Source organism: Columba livia, chromosome 2, assembly GCF_036013475.1.
Source record: "Columba livia isolate bColLiv1 breed racing homer chromosome 2, bColLiv1.pat.W.v2, whole genome shotgun sequence".
NCBI classification, from domain to species: domain Eukaryota; kingdom Metazoa; phylum Chordata; class Aves; order Columbiformes; family Columbidae; genus Columba; species Columba livia.
In genome coordinates, this window is record NC_088603.1 from 130437422 (window position 1) to 130458101 (window position 20680).

At 36.2% G+C, this 20680-nt stretch overlaps 2 long non-coding RNA genes across 2 annotated transcripts in view; one reads left to right on the forward strand and one right to left on the reverse strand.

Annotated features, from left to right (window-relative positions):
- The window catches only part of LOC110363798 (uncharacterized), a 46248-nt gene extending 32275 nt beyond the window's left edge, over positions 1 to 13973 (reverse strand). Inside the window, exon 1 of the long non-coding RNA XR_002422132.2 lies at positions 13835 to 13973. This is a non-coding gene — a long non-coding RNA (uncharacterized LOC110363798). The remainder of the gene's footprint in view (positions 1 to 13834) is intronic.
- Positions 13974 to 14343: 370 nt separating this feature from the next.
- Positions 14344 to 17498, forward strand: LOC110363799 (uncharacterized). The gene is made up of 2 exons (XR_002422133.2): positions 14344 to 14553; positions 14683 to 17498. It is a non-coding gene; the product is annotated as an uncharacterized LOC110363799 (long non-coding RNA).
- Positions 17499 to 20680: the final 3182 nt, after the last annotated feature.

Sequence of the window (20680 nt, forward strand, 5' to 3'; positions counted from 1 at the left end):
AGAACAAGGTGATATATTGGTGGTATGCATCTAGCTACATTTTAACATTTGAGCTTTCTCTTGAAAGGTTATGATAATGAATATCATAGCATGGAAAAATTTGAACAGATCTTTATGGACAGAACATTGTACTGGTGATTATAATCCAAAGTGAAAACGAACAAACAAGCAAACAAACAAAACCAACCAAACAAACAAACAAACAAAAAAATACAACAACAAAAATATACCAAACAAAAGAAACAGCTTTATCTGAGCTTCGGATATGTGGAATGCATTACTCAATAACCTTAAAAATCCAGTTTGTGTTTTCTCATAAGCTATTTTCAGCCGCAGATTCCTATCTGAGGATAGCATATGGTTGAAAGTATACCTTATAAAAAATAATGGTAACATTTGGTTCTGCATACAGTCAACTCCAAATATTTTCTTTTGGTGACGTGGTAAAATTTTGTATATTTCAGTTGAACGAACTTAGAGATATAAAACATAGAAACTGTGGCTGTTGAATACTGCATTTCAGTGCCATGGCAAAACCCTAAATTTAGCTCTGGATCTAAGACTACCCTTCCTAAAACTAGTAGGTGTTAATAAAGAAGCTGTGGTCCAAAAGTTCACACTGTCAGAGAGTAAGTATTATACTTTCCTTCTAAGACGTACATCTAAAGAAAATCAGATGTTAACATATACTATGAAATTTCATTTTCATCATTAAACAGATAATTTCCTAACTTTATTGAAGCTTGGTTTAAACTCACTTACACATAGCAATATATTGGAGGGTTCATTGATATATCGTCAGTCTTGTTCAGTTATGTAAATACAGATTTTACAGCATAAACCACTCTGTGAAAAGTTAACCTGACTTTCTGCTGCAAGTCCTTTAAATCTGATAAACTCACAGGCAGATGTGGATATTTCCCAATTTACTATTTACTACTGTATGTTAAATTTCTCTTCAGTTTGCTTTTCAAAGATCAGATCCTTGAAATAACGTAAACGTTAAATATTGGTTCTATATGTTTTTAATTAAATAATTAATATAACAAATAAAACGCATTTATATATGATAATCCTATTATTTAGCCTTTGTTTTCAGTCATACAGTTGTATAATATAAAAACAGAATAAAGAGTTAAAACTGGGGGATTTATGGTTTTTTCCATCCAGTCCAATCACCTAATTTTCCCTCCCAGGAAAATCAGAGAAAAGGGGAAAAGCTTCAGTGTTAGGTTCCCACATCTCATCCTAAAATAGGATGGGACAGAGATCATCCAGACTAGGAGACAGGAGGTGCACGTACACCCCAGACACCCTCTACTACTAAAGACTATATAACAAGAGACACATATTATTTTGCTCAGTAGAATGACAAGAATGAAGTCACATGTCTTGTTCTAGGAGAGGAATTCACAATACTGAGCGAGGTGTTTAAATGCTGTATACAATAAATAAGAAGAGCTTTGTACCTTATGATAGGATGTCAGGTGTGCACGATGAATGATGCAAAATGAGACAGTTGGGAAAAGTACATTAACAGCAAACATTTCGTCATTCTTTTTATTTGCTATCTAATTTCTGAGTCTTTCTTCACACAGCAAATCTCTAAATGAGTTGTGAACCCTTTTGTAGTGAATTTTGAGTCTTTTCTCAAGATGGGCACAATTTATTTGCCCAAATGTATGTCTACTGCAATTTAAGGTATTAAGTTATCCTGCCTGAACTCTACCAATCACAGAACAGATCTGCAAATCTTTTACTATATTTTTCAATCCCATATGAGGGTCACAGCTTATTTTCCTAGTTACTCTTTTGTTGGTCCTTTAGAAGCCTTGTATAGATTTCCAGGGCATTTTTAAAAGCTGAAGAGGACTATTTTGCTTCCAGGTAAACTTTGATGACTATTTCAGGAATTTTGCCACAGTAACATTTTCTTTTAAGAAACAAACAAACAAAAAACCCACTTTTCTTTTAATAAAAATGAACTTGATAAGGGTTTGGTTACTTTAAGGGTAGAGTACCTTAAAAACCTCTCTAAATATAAAACTAAATAATTTTTTAAAGTGCACCACAGAAATGCTATAAAAGGACAAAGTTATCTCAGTGATAGTCATTTTCACACAGATAGGTTTCTCCATTATGCTACTTCTTTACAAAACAGAATTACTGAAATCTACTTCTGTAACATGTAAATGTGATTTTTCTTAACCTCTTTTGGATACTGTAAAATTCATGCTTTTTGTCAGGCCTACCAACTTTAAGAATTTTAGATGTTATGATCAGTTTAGCTGTATTTGAAGTATTGCACACATAATCCCCCAAACTAAGGATGATTTTCAAGTGATTATTTTCTAGGTGAGATAGTTTAATGTGCAATAAAAAATCTAATCTGCAATTTAGAGAAAACAAAATACTGTGAAAAGTTACTCAGAAGTAGTTTGGTCAGTTATAGCTGAAGTCTGCCTACCCCCTACAGTGCAAAATACAAAAAAAAACCAAACCCTGATAGCGGTTAGGAGAAATGATGTTGTTTCTCATTTAGGGCAGGCAGTCAAGAATGTTGAAACACTTTCTGAAAAAGAACAAATTTGGTTTTAGTTATGCCAAAGTAAGGATTGCTGTGGAGAATTTCACCGTTACTCTGGGTGACGCCTGATGTTGCCATCAGCTCCCAGAAGGCCATTTCTGAGCTGATTTTCAGTAATTTCAGTACATTTTGTTTAGTTATCCGTAGGTAAGAGAATAACAATATCTTGCCTTTTTCTCTTCCTGTGTCTCTAATTGGCAGATTTTTAACCCAAGTTTTTAGATACGTGATTTTAATTTCTTCCTGACTGTGCCAAGAGTATTCTTTGGCATCTGGCATTTTCACTGTAATACTGCCAGTGACCAGGCATTGGATAGAATCAAAGTACTAGCACAGTATTTTGTAATTTTCACAGAAGCGTTTGATTTGATTGACTCTAGAATGCTGATTAGAGGATATAAGACTATGATGCTCTTGAGGATAAGTCATTTAACTTAGATTCATGGCTGTTTAATAAGAAGAGCACACAGATTTGTTGTACAGGGCAAGGAATCTGGCTTGGCTGAAATGGACTGTGATGTCCGCCAAGACTCAGTCTTCAGACCATGTTTATTGAATTTATTTGTCAATGATTTATTCTTGATTGTATTAAATCTATTTTACAACTATATATATGATGTAATGTTACAACATGGTTCTAATTCATTGTCCAAGGTAGGGAAGGATTCAGATAATTTATGGAGGAAACGTTGAAAATAAAGCTTTTACTAATGAACAAGAAAACTGCTAGCTATTAATTTCCAAACAAACCCCAAACACTCCTGCAGTCCTTACTCAGGAAAAAAATAAAAAGCTCTCCACTGAAATACATACTTAAGTCATGACTTTAGGGTTAGATCAACACAGTCTAGTTACTCTTTAGCAATTTTTTGTCAAAATGCTGTTAATTAGCAGCAGGTATAATTTTTAAAGGTATGAATTCCACTGAATATATTGTACATAAGTAATAGAAGAAGCAAGAAACAAAAAAGCTGTAAAGTGTTGTCAGCTAAAAGGTTGTTTAAATCTAGAAGTAAGAACTCTAATATCAATAAAAAGCTATGTACACTTGTTTTCTATTAATGCTATGGATAGATAAAATCCAATTTGCCTTTAGGCAAATTTTCAGATTTGTAGCTTGACAGAATATAACACATCACTGCAGCTTTTATGTGAATAAGTCAACTTACTTCCTCCTCAGTGAGTCTGGAACTATGCAAATATATTTTCTATTTGGAGAGGCCTCTGGTTATATGAAAACAATGTTGTTGTTTCTTTTAGATTTGAATTTAATATTCCAACCCTTAGAGGGAGAAATCATCATAGACTCATTTACCCTACAGTCAGTGTGACAATATGGGAGGGTGTATTTAATGCCTTAGCAGAAAGCATGTTGAACAGGCATCCAAAGGTGATAAGAACTGAAATAATCTTTGGCAAAATTCAAATGCAGCTTAATTTAATATTTAAAATAATTCACAAGGTATAATTGAGAATAAATTATGTAATGATGTGCTACGAATTATTTGATTTTATATTCCCTTCCAATTAGAAGTACCACAGATGCTTGGATATGGGTAGGGCAAGTTTCTTGCTGTGAAAGTCATTTGAGATGTAATATGAAGCATTGTACATTAATGAGGTTTTATTATCTCCGGTTCTGCTATTTTCATGAATACATATATAAAGGTATTTATATAACTCTTTAAAGCACGTGGTGGTTTAGACCTTCATTTCATATTGGCATATTCTGTTGTATTCACAATTTTTAATTCTTTATAGTTTAATATAGACATTTTAAAAATCAAAGTGTTCTCATACACAGTGAATAAGTGATATATGGGGGTATGTGATACAAGACATCCCTTCTTCAAGACAGATATATTTAGATGCCTCTCCTGTCCCTTGTTTTTATGCTTCAGGTTTTGTTTTGGGGGATTTTTACATTTTTTTGACCTGTGGAGAGATCCCACAGAACAAACGTCTATGTCATGAAAACATGGTTGTGCTTGACTTCATATTATAAAAAGTCAGCAGAATACACTAAGTTTTAGAGGTATGCATAACTGACATCTGTGTAAGTACTCGAAATGCTAGAACACGCTAATACTAAAAAGGAAGCAATATAGGTTTATTTTCAAAAATATTGAAGTCCTGAGTACTCATCCATTTCACAGTAAGTACACAGTCATCTCATCAAACTGGCTTCTGTGAGAACAAACACAAGAGGTTTAGCTCCAAATTTCAGTGACAAACTTTGACACCTGTCATTGAATAATTTAATTATAGAAGTTGAAAAGATGTTTCCTTGTACACACAAAACTAAAAAATGCATACTTCGTTCATAAGTCCATGACTATTCCAGTCAAGGCTTAGCTCAGAGCATTCCTTCTCCTGCCATAACTATGCTAGCAAAATCCAGAAAATATGGATTCCTTTTGCTAGAATAGCTTGTTCAAGACAAGGAATTCCTAAAATAGGAGATGAACTCTTCTGCCACTGTACACTAAAACAGCTGAATCCTGTCTAGGAAGCATTGATGCCCGCATTGCTCAAGTCCTTTGTCTTAAAAATGGGAAAAAAAAAAATAGCCTAGACTGGTTTTGAAGTCAGGAGTCGTTTTCAAGACATAAGAGAGTTCTTGAAGTGTTGATGCTAACTAGTGAAGAAGGAAAATCCTGGTGGTGAGAAAGTATCTGTATTTAATTGCTTTATCACAGGGTAGAAAGGAATAGAAGACTTAACTCTGTGGAGCTGACTATCCATTATGGCCTCAAGGGCAGAGACAGAAGTGGCCTCCATTGCCTTATGCCTGATAGTTCACTTCCCTTAGTCAGGCTCCAAATATGCACACTGAACATGACAAAGATCACTTTGAACTGAGTTATTCCTTTTTAATTTCCAACTGTGTTGACAGTTCCTTTGGGAGCTCAAAATTAGGGCTTCTGGAAAATATATGTTGGCAAAACTCTGCTCTTAAACAATTATATTTTCTGATTTGCAGATCTTGTCAAAGCCTTAATGATATTATAAAGATTCTAATTTGAAAACAGTAGCATCAAATACAAGTGTTCAAATTTGTTTTGATAATATTACTCTCTATGATATCTTACCCTTCTGCAGCATGGTGAAAAAGGAATCAGCTGTGAGTTTGCTACTTTTAAAAACTTTCTTTTTATCTAAGGATTATATGGTTTCCTTTAATTTCTTTAAATACTTGTTGACATGTTATCTTTGCCAGTTACTTTGAAGATCTTCTGAAAGGATCAGTCTTTGAGTGATAATGAAGATAAAGTTACAGAGTGTTCAATGATTTGGAAGCTCTCAGTATTGAAGGTAAGCAGGAACAGAAAAAGTTCTTAAACTGTGGATGAATTATTTTTTTTCCTTATGAATTCACATGTCAAAATCCTCTTGCACATGCTGAATTTTTGTTTACTGTCACTTAAATTTTTGCATGTGCAGGAGATAAAGCTATTGGAGCTCTGGGGTTTTGAGGGGATTTTCCCCAGACAAGGGAACTTAAAACACGAGCAAAGGTGAAAATACTATGAGCAGGTCAGTTACAGATCTGTTTCAACACCTCTCAGAAAAGCTAATTTTTCCATTCAGTTTATACCTTAATTTATGTTTTGTGCAATGAATCACTGGGATAACCCTAACATTTGCATTCCATGACTTTTCAATGTTTAAAGTAAAACCTTCATGTTAAATTGACAAATGATTTGTATTAATATAAAATTAGATTTAGGAAAATCATTTAATCTATAAATGACATCTGGTATTTACAGCTTTAGAGTACGATGAAGATAGATGTTCTACCTTACATGTTTATAATATTTTGTAAATTTGCAAATGCATATTTAAATTGATTGTATCCCTCTCCCATCCTTCAAACGTCACTGGCCCTCTAAGGACCAAAGCTCACTTTCATTAATGGAAAGACTTACAAGCTAAATGCATAGCCTAAAATTAAACAGAGCCTAGGAACATTCCTGAGCCCTGGAACACTACCCTTTCTACTGTTGAAGTGCTAGTGTGTTCCTCAGCATGATTTTGGCTTATGCCAGCTAGCTTTTGGCTGACTAATTCCTGGGTATAGTTTAGGACTTAGTGTGACCCAGGCAAAATCTCTAACAGACACTTTGAATGCAGCAACCCTTTTCTGGAGGGTGAAAGAGTTCAGTAGTATGGGTGTGGGATGTTCTGTGCCAGTTGGCCTTAGTGTTACCTTCTGAGTAGCCACACTGAACATTAAGCCAACATGTTTGGAGGGGATGGGGTTGTCATATATTCTCACAGTCTTGCTCTATACAGACTTCCTTGCGTAGAGCTGTGTTCAGATAGAACTGGTTAGGAGCATTTTTGGATTTCATGTTTTGACCATAAAAATTTAAAATCTTTCATGGGAATACGCCTTCCAGCCCCAACAAGTGTGGAATTCCTAGTTAAGAAAGGACACAATTCCACTAACCCATCCAAAAATAATAACCTTCTAGAGTGGAGAGAGTAAGGTCTTGGCTTAAAAGAATCAGCTGGGGGACCAGTAGTCCCCGGCCCACAGGAGTGTTCTTCTGTGAGTCAATGTGATGTTGTCCAGGATCTCAGTGTGAGGTTAAGGAAAGCTGCCAAGATGCTGTCATACTCAGAGACAGAGAGTCAAGTGGGATCAGACCTTTTAAATTTGAAGTTGTTCTTTTGAGTGCCCAGGAGACTGGAATCCAATCCCCTTGGCTTGGAAAAAGGGTGTATTTAGAGACAAATATTTTTTAAAAACTCTGGACTAACTCCACTTCTTTGTATCATATTTCTTTTTCTGATTAAACTAGCATCTTCAATGTTTTTGATTGTGATATCTTCAGAAACTTGTATTGAATTTTAAAGAGCAACATTTTAAGCAACAAGAAAGGTAGGGGTCACATAGACATTCTCTCTGTGCCTAAGTATCTGATTGTGTATATGTACTCCAGTAGAGGAAAATGCATATTCTTCACCAAAGTTACATCTGTTAATTATTTCTAGTGTATCAGTATTTGATTTCTTCTCTTGATGCTAAACATGTTGAGATGGAGAAGCAAGGGAAGGTTTATGAGGTACTTTATAATGGGTTAGTATGATTAACTTTCATGTCAGGATTTAATATATGCAAGCTTAAGCACTACTTGGGCTTTTAACATTGTTTTGCATGAATGCAGAATGCATTTTCTTATCCTCTTTCCCTTCCTATGCATGCTTTGCGCAGAAACATAGAGGGCCATTATGGTCTTTAACCTATGTTACTCCACAGCAAACTGCACTTCCATCGCATATTTTTTCAAAAAGCTAGAGCAAAATGCATAGGTTGTAAGTTCCAAATGAAATGCACTTAGGACCAAAAGCAGGTAACCCTGAGGTACATTTTTGTGTACCTCTTGCACAACGTGTACTCTCACATAGCAATAAGAATTTTCTTTGCCTATATTCTGACAAACAAACAAACAAACAAACAAACAAGTTGTATGTTTAATGGATCTTTGCAGGAGTGAGAAATAGTCTCAATGCATGAGAGTCAATAAGGTCCTTGAAATATCCTTGCTAAAATGAGAAAGGACATATCATTTCTTCAGTTATGCTCATAATTTCAGTGGCCAGCATGCTTGTGCGTGTATTCCTCAAGTGCCAAGAATAGTCTTCCGTGCTACAAAAAGACAGCGTCTGGGAGAACGAGTTCATTGCCAATCTGCAGAGCCAGAAAGAGTGTGCATTAGGGAAAGGAAGCATGTGTTTTGTCGTGCCTACAATGCCGCTGCTCTGTGCACTGCTCCAGTGCTTTCGTAAGGTTTATGGATAGTCTTGGCCCCTGAAATCACAATGTCTCCAGACACTGCTGCTTCTCAGCTCCTTTGCCAAGACAAAATAAGTCAGAAGAATATGAATGTTAAGGCTGGGAATATTCAGGGAACATCTTTAGGTTGGTCAGTCTTTTTTTCCAGCAGTTTAAATTCTACTTCTTTTATCCCTATCAAGAACACCTAGGGAAAACAAGTTTTCTAACTTGAGCAAAATTTAGGTTTTATCAAACATAGAAAAAGAAGAACAAGTTATGTCTGTGCAAGCGAATAATCTCTGTTAGGCGTACGTTAATAAGAAATGCTTTAGGCGTTAAATTTTGCCTTTTCTTCATTTTAGTTCCAGTATTTGTGTCTTGTTCAATGGTTCTATTTAATTTCTGGTTTTGCTTTTCATCTCACTTTTCTCCACATTTTATTTTAAAATTTATTTTCTCTTTTTCTTATCTTAGCTTGTCCTGTTGAGATTCTGCAGCCAGTCCTGGCTCTGTTGAATTTTCACTCACACAGCTTTGAAACTGGTTGAAAATAGACTAAAAAATCCTCTGTCGATGGCTAAAATGTGAATGTCAATTTCATACTCATTAAATGAATATTGTGTACAGATGTATATATCTGAACATTGTGTGACGTGATCTTTTGGGTTTGCTTTCCTACTACCTCTGACCCTGCCTTTAGAAAGCCTGCTTCACAAAGGCGTCTGATGTGAGCAAGAATGGTCTTCCTTGGGTAGCAGAATATCAGGTTCATGTAGCGTAGGTGAGAATGCAGTTGTCTCATTTAAATAATACCTCATAAGGAGATGGTCTCTGAGGAAGCAAGGGGAAAATAAAGCTTTGTCTGTAAGTTATTAGCCAGAGACCGTTTTATGTACCCTCTAGCAAAATTGTAAGGAAATACAATGTATTTGGAGTAGTTTTGCCATGGTTAACAGATTTTAAGTTCTCTATACAATTCTGAAAGACTGTCTATGGTAACCCAGAGATACAAAATGCTTCCATACCACTATGAACAAAAAGAATCTTGAAAAGGAAGTGCAAACAGTTGTCAAAGATCAAAAAAAAACACCCCAAATCATCACTGTAAATATCAGTAACAATCGATGATATGTGAAATAAATGTGTAGAAAGGAAAACAACATAGAAATGAAATAAAATACATCTAATACACCCCAAATTGTGGAATTGTTTTAAGAAGGGCCTTTCTCATTACAGCTGAATGTGATTTTCCAGATAAAGGCATTGTAATATGACCCGGTGTGCTGTTCTGTGTGTACAATAAAGCAAGCAAAATTAATCCCTTCCCCTGATGACCTCTAGAAATGAAAACCCATTATAGTAATAATATTTGTACTTAGGCCTTGATGTTTTTGTGCTGAATCTGAATGCCATGAAATGATTGTATACAGTGGCTGATGAGGACATATGTACAGATAATTACATAAATAATCCTCTTTATATAGGTGCAAGGTGACTTTTTAGATCTGGTATGGAAACTAGTTGAAGCCTAATAAAACTTGTAATCATTTTCTTTACTGCTAGGGCCTGAATCTTATTATGTTGAAAGGTCTATTAGGAATGTTTCCCTTTTTAACATGGAATGCATGTAACTGGATCTTGTGCACAGTTCTCTTGTTTGTAAAACTTGAATTAAGCATTGAAATATCTGCCTAAGTTACTGGGTTTGGTGTTTGCCAAAGTATATATTGTATCAAATACTATAATATGTTACCAGTCTGTGGTTCGGTCAGCAAACCCTACTTAAAGGGAGAAAGATCCTTTAAAAAACAACATTATTTCGCTTGGAACAGAAATCAATACTCCATATGATATGGTAATGAAACACAGACTTTGTAACATATTGATGGACACTGAGAAAGTGTGTGTGGTGGGAGGAGTGGGTGTATTTGTGTGCATGTTGGAAGGACCACAATAGTATTAATAGCCTGTAAGGGAGGTTTCTGACATTTGGTAAACACATGAGTATGACACAGAGCACAATAGGATCAGTTCAGAAACAATGATCCGTACATTACTCTGGAACACCAATACATGTGAGCTTTCTTCTGTCAGCATTTGTATTTTCACAGGATGCAGTAGAAAAGCATTAGCTTTGTGGAAAATGAAGGCTAAAAACACATCCACATATTGTTTTATCATTTTGCTTTACTTTCAATATTTGTGTATCTATCTGATGTGGCCCGTATATCCAAGCCATTTCAGTTTTGCACAAACAGTCTGGCTTTCTATTTGTATAAATGGTAATAAATTTCCATTGATCAGGGCTTAGTGGAAATTAGGACACCCTCCAAGTGCCTCGACCAGGGAGGCTGCTCCCAGCAGACTCTCACTCACATTAAAAGCCCACTGGAATGTTTCAGAAAGGTTGGTGTTGCCATGTATTACTTTGCAACATCAATACCAGAAGGCCTATTTATTTGGGTCACTTTCTTTAAATAAAAGAAATTATTTAGTATTTGAAAATAGTAAAAAATGGCCACCTGGAATAAAAATAACACAACCTTGTCTCTCTTTCTTAGACTGTCAATTAGCTTGGGAAAGGCTACAATTGTTGCAGACTATAATTATTTATTAAAAAAAAAATAGAGTATACTATGTGTTGTATTTTCAATATATTTATTATGAAGACTTATATTTTCACCTTCTGCTAAACAATAAAACTTTAATTTACTAATTGCATTTTATTTTAGACTAAGATTGTGGAGATTTCTTTTAAGCAGAGTGTGTAGGTGTTTTGAAGAGGGTGACCTGAGATACAGACACGTGCAAGACATTATCAGTGTCGGTCAAGCAGCACGGGGAGAGGAGGTGTGCAGAGATTTCTTACTAATAGTGATTTCCATACGATCGTCAGCAGACAGCTAAAAAGTGAGAGCGACGGAAGCTATGAAAGCAGAAAGGACAGATATAAAGTGGAAGGCAATATACTTCATGTTAGGATCTGTACACATGAAACACTGTAATTAGGAAATACTTAAATCAGCTGCTTGAAACTGTATTAGAGGGAACTAGAAGTCAAGATTCATCTGTATGAAATAAATACTGCCGATAAAGAGGGTATGGTTTGGTTTTAGGGACTGGGTTTTTTTCCTCAGGAGTTTAGGAAGGCTGTAACTCAGCCACATATCAAAGTGTGCCATATGTCAAAAACTATCTTCTCTACAACAGCAGCTTATTACCAAAAAGCATTTTAAGTATTTTCACCTAGATTCTTTCACACCCCTTCTTTTGGGTTCCATTTTCCTTTGCCTGATCCTTCAGAATCCTTCGTGATACTTCCTTACCCCACTGAAAAGCTTTCCATATATAGCCTGTGGTCAGTGATGATGAAGCCTATTGAAGGAATGCAGCTTTTTGGGCAGGCTGGGAAGATGTGACACTACTTGTCTCTGGGCATTCTTCTTTGACTCCCTTCTGGAGCTCTACCACACTGAGGATCCGTTTTGAAATCCTAACACTATTCTGTAAAAATAATGCACCTTTGTCTTCTAGCTTAAAATGTGTTTTTTTTCAAGAGTGGCATCACTCATGCACAGCCTGTTAAATGAACACTTGTATTCAAATAACTTGCTGATTATGCAAAACAACTCTGCCTGTTATGGTACACATTCAGTGCAGAAAATTGCTCTGTTAGTTGGACTGCTTTTCCTATCACAATGAAACATACATCTGCTTACAGCTAAAAGTCCAAGTGCCTGATTTACTAAAAATTAGTGATCCATCAGATTGATGGGCAATCTGCACTCTTGGTGCCTTGAAATTTCTTGCATCAGTCACCAGATCATGATTTACTAATAGGGTTTCAGGGCTTGCAAAATAGCACAACTCTAACCACATATTAATATTTAATCTGGCATTTTAAGTGCACCTAACAAAAGACCCCAGAGCTGCTGACAGGACCCTAAATTGTGAATTTCTTAAAAAGCAATTGGGTATTTCCATAGTGGTTTCATGTGGAAATCTGAAATAAAAAGAAATACATGAATTAAGCCCTGCTCATGAACTCACAAGCTTCTGACTCTATTTTCTTGAAAAACGGTTTCTAGATTGTTGTTTCATAGTCTAGCTTCATTAGCATATGACAAAGCTTTTTTTGGCAGTTTCACTGTCCATAGCTCATGATGGCAAAGAAATTTTTAAACTAATTTCTATATTGTCTGCAATTAAACAGTCTGTACTTTAAATATCTAATCCACTTGGCAACTCTAGAAAAGTACTAAATTAGGGCAAAAATAATGTATAAATCACAAAGACCTCTTGATTACCATGAAATTTAGTAACTGAATCTGTACAGACGTAGTAAATTGGGCCCTCTGTGTTTTGTATAGCATTTTTAAGTAACCAAGATAGGCAAGAAGCTGAAATACATATTGATAGTGTTTCTATCATTTCATGGCTTAAACAGAGCAATAGAGTGAGTTAATAAGCAACTTGCCCTGCTGCTGTCAGATGAATATTCTAATTTTACAAAATGTATATATGCGTGTCTAGAAAAGGGTTTATTTGTTTCTTCAATTTTCATATGCCATAATTTATGAAAGATGTTCCCAACACCACCTGTAATAACAGAATGTTTATTAGTGTGCAAATGAGGGTTATAAATGATGTTGCTTATCTATGGAACAAAACACAAAAGACAACTTATTAGCAAAAGACAAATTGCTCAGCAAGTTTAAATGAGCTGCTATGTTTGTCATGAAAAAAACCCTTTTATTTGCACAGATCAATGCTTTTATAATCCATTTAAAATAATATACTTGCCACTAGGTGGCTATTTCTGATCAGATCATTTTACCATTTTAATTACATTTTTAATATCCTGGCTGCATAAACAAAGATAAATCACAAGCCTTGCACAATCAGACTGCTAGCTCAGGCACAATCTGTAATAATATCAGCTTTTGTTTGTGCCTCCTTTAATTAGATTCTGAAATCTAGGCTGTATCAATCAATAATTTTAATTTCAGAATTGCCTTTTGATCTTACATTTCATGTTTGTTTGCAGAAAATGATCAGTAGGACAAAGCTGATAATTTATGCAGAAACAATCTCTCAGCAGAGTTACAAGCGCATTCCTAGCCATCAACACAACCCGGCAGACTAAGCTTGACACAGGTCTAATTAGCATGCAGATATGTGTCGCCTCATTGGCAATTCAAATTGCTTTTTTATAATGTACCTCAAATTGTGCTACTCAAACATTGTATTTGATTTCCAAAGCCCCCTGGGCATCCCATAATGTCTCCCTTCATCCTGGGTATGAAGCATTTATTGAACAATCTGCTTCGACTCTGGCTATCTTTTCGAAAACACCCCAACATTAGAACCGTACGACCAGCTTTTCCTCCTTGTCAGACAGCAACTTGTTCTTCTGTGGAGCAGCAGGTGCCACGTCCATAGGTTTAGCGATGATATGTTACCTTGCGAGCTCCTGCTCCCACGGTGGCTGCTCTGTAGAGGGCTTCGTTCCTGTGCCACTCATTTAAAAAGGGGGAGGATGTCTACAGAGCACACATTAATATGCGGCACATAACCACGTCTGTGAATGCCAGCCTTCCATTCTTCATTAAACAAAATGGCTGGATTGCAGTGATTGTTTTCCCCTCCACACACACGCGCGCGCGCACAGGCACACACACCACGCACGCAGAGACATACCCACACACCCCCCACTTGCGCACCGGCTTTCTCTCTTTTTCTCCTCACGCACACGCATGCACTTTCCCCACGCACACAATCACACACACAACCGACGTTCCCTGCCGTGGCATGTCGTTGTCAGTGCGGTGAGTTATGTGCGAAAAGTTGTCTGCGGCATGTGTGACACGCGAGGAGATTCCTGCCAATGTCAGGGCCCTTTTTTGCCATACAGCAACAAGTGGCAGAATCAATGGTGTACAGTTATTCAGCAATGTAATTCATTTCACTGGCTTTGGCTCCTAGCCAGATCCGCCATCTGTCTCTTGCTCTCCCTCTCTCTCTCTCGCCTGAATTTGTCCTACATTTCGTAATGTTACGTGCTTGCCATCCTTATTCTATGTCAGAGGTACAGCACGAGCCTCACCCCTGTTCCGGTGTGGAGTTCTCTGAGTTCGGTAGCACTTTGGATATTCCACTTCAATGCCATGGGAAGAAAAGGGTAAGCAAAAAACAGAGGGATAGCTGCAAAAAGAATGATGCTCTTGTATCCGAAAGCCAGAGCCTCTGCTTTTTATTTAAAGCATTGATATGGATCCATCTCACATGGGAACTTTTCCTGCTTCATTAGAGTATCTTCGTTTTCTTTATTGGATGCTGGCACTGTACGCCACTGTACAGCTCCGTGGAATGCCTGCTGTTGGATACTTGCAGATCCCTGCCACCAAGCAACCTCCTGCATTGGAAATCGGGTGACTACTTCAGGATCTTATGCGTGCTTGCTGTTTGAAGCTGCAGAAAAGTGAATAATCAATTAAGTATTGATTTCTTGTAAGATTTGGTAAATTTCAAAGGCAAGACAAAGAGGATGGCTTAAGGAAAGCACTGCAGGGACTTGGCGTAAATTAGACAACTAACAGCAGTGCAGAATAAAATAACACCTCAACTGAATATTTCCTTGGAAGAATTAGCACTAGCTATTGGAAGACGATGGTGGATTTAATCAAGACGGCAGGCACGCTTGAGTTTTAACCGTGAACCTGAAAGAGGAGCTAATTATAACCACCTTTTTATATGGAGCTAATTTGACTGAATGGATGCAAATGTGCTTTATTTATGGATGAAGAAGCAAGCCTTACAGCATTGACTTTGGGATCATCGCATATGCTAAGCTTTACAGCTTCTCTAAAAGTCAAGACTACAGTACATTTTTATTTACTGAGAAGGTATTTATATGTAAGCATAAGCTATCCGTACAAAAGATTCATCAGAACAATGTACTGTGGCACTGAGGATCTAATTATAATTTTGCAGCATTTCATGTTTTCTCTAATTTGGTTCTTTTCAACCCTTGCTTGTGATGGGTTATAAATGGGACAATAAATGTATGATTTAAACTATTGTGATTTTGATTGTGTAGTTTATTAATCGTACCGTAGTTTTCTTAACGTGTTTCTGAATTATTCAGCAGTAATTTATAATGAAAGAAGCAGAACTGGTGGGGTGGTTTTAAATTCATTTTTAATCTTCTTACAGATCTAAATGTACAGGTTCTACCAGCCGATGAGCTCTATAATTACAAAAGAATGTTGAAATTTTCAGATAAATGGGGCACTGACTTTACAATGGGCAAAATATTGTACAATCAGTAAAAGAAGGATTGTTATATTTTGACTCTGTGGAGACTTGTCTTGGTTAGTTAACTCCTTCTCTGCTGATAATGGTAAGCAAATGTACTTTATATGAGAAAATGGGGGAGAACCTGATATATTAGTTAGATATTTTGCTAGTCTGAAACCTTAACATTTTTTTTTTTCAATTGGTTCCATTTCTGTTACTTTTCCCTATTTGCTTCTCTGGGTTTAGTCGTTTGGCTGTTTTTGTTGTTTTTTTTTCCTCCTGTCTTGCAATCTACATTCCCTGAGCAACCACAGGAACCAAGTTACATTAAGCTTCAACACAAAGACGATGTAAGAATAATGAATCCTCATTTGCATCGACATTTGTATTCAGATTTGCCAGGCTATAAACTTGGCAGATCAAGCGGAATATTAAGTAGCAGCTTCCATAGTAAACTGCTACTCTTGCAACTGCTGAGTCGTTTTTCCTATTTTTGTGTGTGCATATGTGTGTGTGTGCACATGTGTACATGTGTGTGTACCTGTGTACATGTGTGCATATCTGTAATAGCAGGTAAAGTCTCATGACTACTTGATTTCTGAGAAGTACATTGGCCCTCTTTCTCTTTCAGTATATGATGTCAGTTTATGCAGAATATAACAGGAATACACTGGCAATAAGGATTTTAGCTGAAGATATAGTGTGACATATGACTAAAGCATTAACTCCCGTGTCTAGAGACCGTGTGGAAGAATTCTTTAAGCAAATAGATAAACACTATTGCTAAAGTAAACAGATCTTCTACATTAACTGGAGGTTTGATTTCACTGCAAGTAGAGTACAAAGCATGAGCTGTGAAATAGCACTAAATCTATCTGCTGCATAATGTGACACACTGTTTAATTTGTGATGGAGTTAATATATGCATGCATGTTTCCATTAAAAACTTGAGCCTTGGTATGTGTACCATCAGGTGCTCTCCACTTTGGTTTGGTTAGACTGTCTTGAGCTTTACAGTAGTATTTGTGAGAGCAAAGCTGGTCCTTCTCTTCCAGGCTTGGACACTGGATCTTTTACTTCACTGACACTTGCTGAAGAAGAGGTGCTCCTAGCTACACATTTCCCCAAGAATCCCTCCCTTTTCTTTCTGTGTAGTCTTTTTCAGAATGAATAATTGCAAAAGTGGAAGATTTACCTTATCATTCTCCTTTTCAACTTTGTGTTATTGGAAGTAATTTATGCACAAACCTTGGAAATTTTAATTTATCCATGACATGTATGATATTATTTCAGAAACAGTGAAACAGTGCTCAGTCAACAAGTGCTAAAAATTCTCCAAGACTTGCATTTGCTACCCATAGATTTTAAAATAGCTGTCCTGGGACTCAGGAGAAGTCGAGAGTGTCACTGAATTAAGAGGTGCAGGAAATGATCAGGCATGCAGGAAATGCTTCCAGTGCTTTCTTTTTGTACATAGCTACTCCTTACCACACACATTAACATAAATCTAGCAAAAAGAATGCCACTATAGTCTATAGCATGTGTTTTTATAATTCTTTATAACAGCCTTCTATATTAAAGAGGTACTGTGACAGAGAAAAATCCTGGAGTTTTTTCTAGTCATTCATAAACAATTTGCGGCACTGAATTTAAAAACTTAATCTGTGGCTGGTTATTTAGCTTAATCCATTGAAAAGCAAGAGCAATGCAATGTCTAAACCTGTTGTAAACAATATTGTGCTGTATAATTATAGTCTATAATTTCAGCTGGGAAAGTCATATCAGCTTTGTTTTCTGTAAAAATAAATGACACCCAAATACTGTTTAGATTTGTTTTCATTTTACTTTTTATGTAGTAATAAGATAATTGATCATGCAGGGAATGGTCAGTTGTAATGTAGTGTTCTCTAAGGGTAGAAAATGATACGCTGCTCCTGTAGAACAGAAACCTATGGCTGGCAAAGGTAGACACTCATTGTTATTTGTTTGCTGTTCTTGAGAAGCTTTAGAACTCAATTCTTTTACTCTGGGGGAAAGCATGAAATATCATGTCTCCTTCCTTTGAAAGAATATTCTGTTCTATATTTCCAAAATCGTGCATAATGTAGGAGGGAGCAGTAGAACTTTCAAGCTATGTTTCCATACTCTTCTTCCTTAAGCACATCATCTTGATGAATTAATATTAAAATTGTTGTTTGAATAGCAATATTAAAGTTGTTGTTTGGGTAGCTGTCATGAAGTGTTTTGGAAATCTACCCCAAAACAGCAAATAAAGTGGTCCTTTTCTGAGAAAGGAAAAATAAAACAATATGTTACTGGCTTTCCAAACAGGAAATCCAGTGGGAAAGGAGCCTTGAGATGTAGGTTACAAATCCATAGAGAATATCAAATAAATAAACTGTAATGTTTTTGCTGGACATCCATTTACAACAGTCATAAAACAAAGTGAATCCTTTGAAAAATTAATTCCTGTTGTATTTTTTTTCCCCTATACAAAATTCCTCAACAACTTGCAGCCTGTGACTGTAGAACCCAAACAAAGGAGAGATGAATGAAAAGTTCTTTAAGCTCCTAACACATTCATCATATTCAATGATGAAAAGATAAAAATGCCTGGCATAAAGGAAGTTGTGATGCTAATATTTCCTAGGAGAAACTACAACCTGTTCTCTGGCCTTTTAGGTCTACTGTGTTGTTAAGTAAAATACTGTTGTGCTATTCATAACAAAAATGTACTGTGTGATGGGCGTTCACCATCACTAGAGATGGCGTAGCACAGTCAGCCCATTCACAGTATGCAGATGCTTTAGAAGGACAGCTCAAGGCCTATTACAACATTTCAGTCTAACTCATTGTGTTGCTAAAAAAATTAAGATACCAAAACCACAGAGCTCACTATATAGAGTAAGGGTCAGATCTGCTGGCCCATAGAATTTAAAAGGAAGCCATTTTTTTTTATAATCATTCTTCTGATTGAAGATCTTTTTGAGTAACGTAGTGTTGTGTTGGATATCACTCCAGGTTTGTGGTTGTTACTGGAAGCTTGGCTTTCTGCTCCTGTCACTGGAGTGGACTTCTTTTTGGGACTGAATTGTAAACTTTCTCCATCTGCAGGAATGTAGTTTCCTGAATATTTTTTTTTCTGATTACTTTGTGCATGTAACAGCAGTTTGAACTTAAACAATTTAGCTATTTCTGTTCTATAGACCGTAAACCATTTCCCCTTCATGTTTTTCGATTCCTAGACACAAAGGAGACAGAGATGATTTTTGAGAGAAGCAAATAGGCAAACCAGGGAAGAGATAACAGATTGAGACTGGGAAGTGGCTTTTGCATTGGCTTTTATAAAGGATGAGTTAAATCTTTCTTTCTGAGGTGAAACTTATGTGTTCTCCTGCTTTATGGTTCCTTCAGTGGTATATTTTTTCAGACACTGTGTCTGTAATTTCCAGTTGTGCATGCTGCATTAATTTATAACTAATAATTGAAAGTTTTGTGCAAGATTTTCTAGTTTTGCCAAAGAATTTGCTGGGAAAGTGAAATCTGCTAAAATGTGTTATTTGCCCTACTTTGCCAGGCCAGGAAAAAGTTCATTTTTTCCTTAATAAAATAAATATGCTTTCAATACCAAGGGCTTTCACATGGCAAAGCTTTTAATTTAATTGCCAGGACTGAGTTAGCTATTTTCAGTTTCAAGCAGTCCTTTGATTACTAAAGACAAAATAGTAATGACTATAAATGTTATTAGATAATTAATAAACTTGAATATGCACAAAATTCCCTCAGACCTGAGGTCTCTTTCTGTGGTTTGTTACTTATTGCATCTTGTATGAAATTACACTGCAATCCTGTAATTTGTGTTTGTATAACATATAACATAATAAGGCTCCAGTTCTGATCAGTATCATAACATAAATAATAATAGAATGCATTGTTTTAGACAATAGACAAGCTTTCCATGGTAGTTGTTTGTTTGCATAATCAACACTGTCTCATTTAGTGTAGTGGTTTACTACTTTTAGCAAAATTCTCTGGTCAGTAATTGTGCTTTAAATTTCATTGGCAATTTTGCTTAACAAAACCAGATTTTGATGCAAGATCAGCTCTCTGAAAACCATGCCATCCCAGGCTTCATTATTGTCACAGTGAGTCATATAACAAGCAACATGGAAATCACTTTGCCCTGCACTGAACTTGGCCAGTTCTGGGGCTGAATTCAACACTTGGGCAACAAAACTCAGCAGCCCAGCACAGGGGAAGACTGAGGAAAGGAGAATCTAATTTCTGAACTTTAGGTTATTACATTACAGAGGTGAGAGGCAAAGGAAAGTTTCTGTGAAATGGAGGAGGGAATACTGAATGCTGATAAAACATGTACCAGGAGATGGGAAATAAAACAACATTTTTACTGTTAACCCGATGTCCATAGTTAAAAGAAAGAACAAGAAACAGAACACAAATTCCAGTCATTGCAACTTACAATGTGTAACTACCAGTTTCTCCTGGATCCATAATTTATGCTGGAACCTGCAATGAATCATGCCACACAGAAGTGGTTCTAGGCTGCAGAAGATAAATCTAATGACACATCAGCTATTGCTAATTTAGGGCTGCCTGCTTCTGCGCTCTGTAATGTAAGTGGGAGTTTTTCTGGGAACTACATTGGGAGCTGTATTTGGTCTTCTTCACAACACAATGAAGTTACTTGTGCTATACTATGCCACAGTCATAAATACTGAATAGGAGATAGCATTTTAAATATCTGAAATATTCTGAGACGTGTTTATGGGGCCATATCCAGTTTAGAGTTTTCTCATCCTGCTCTAAACCTCTCCCTATTAATAGTTAACATAGTAATTTATCACTGTAGTTTAGAGAAGTATTTGATTTTTTCCTTTCAGAAAAATTGAAGTTTTTGCATAATGAATCCTCTATATAACAAGTAAAATTTCCTCAAAACCATTCTTCACTTTTTACTGCTCCTTCTAAAATATAAATAATATGTTGCA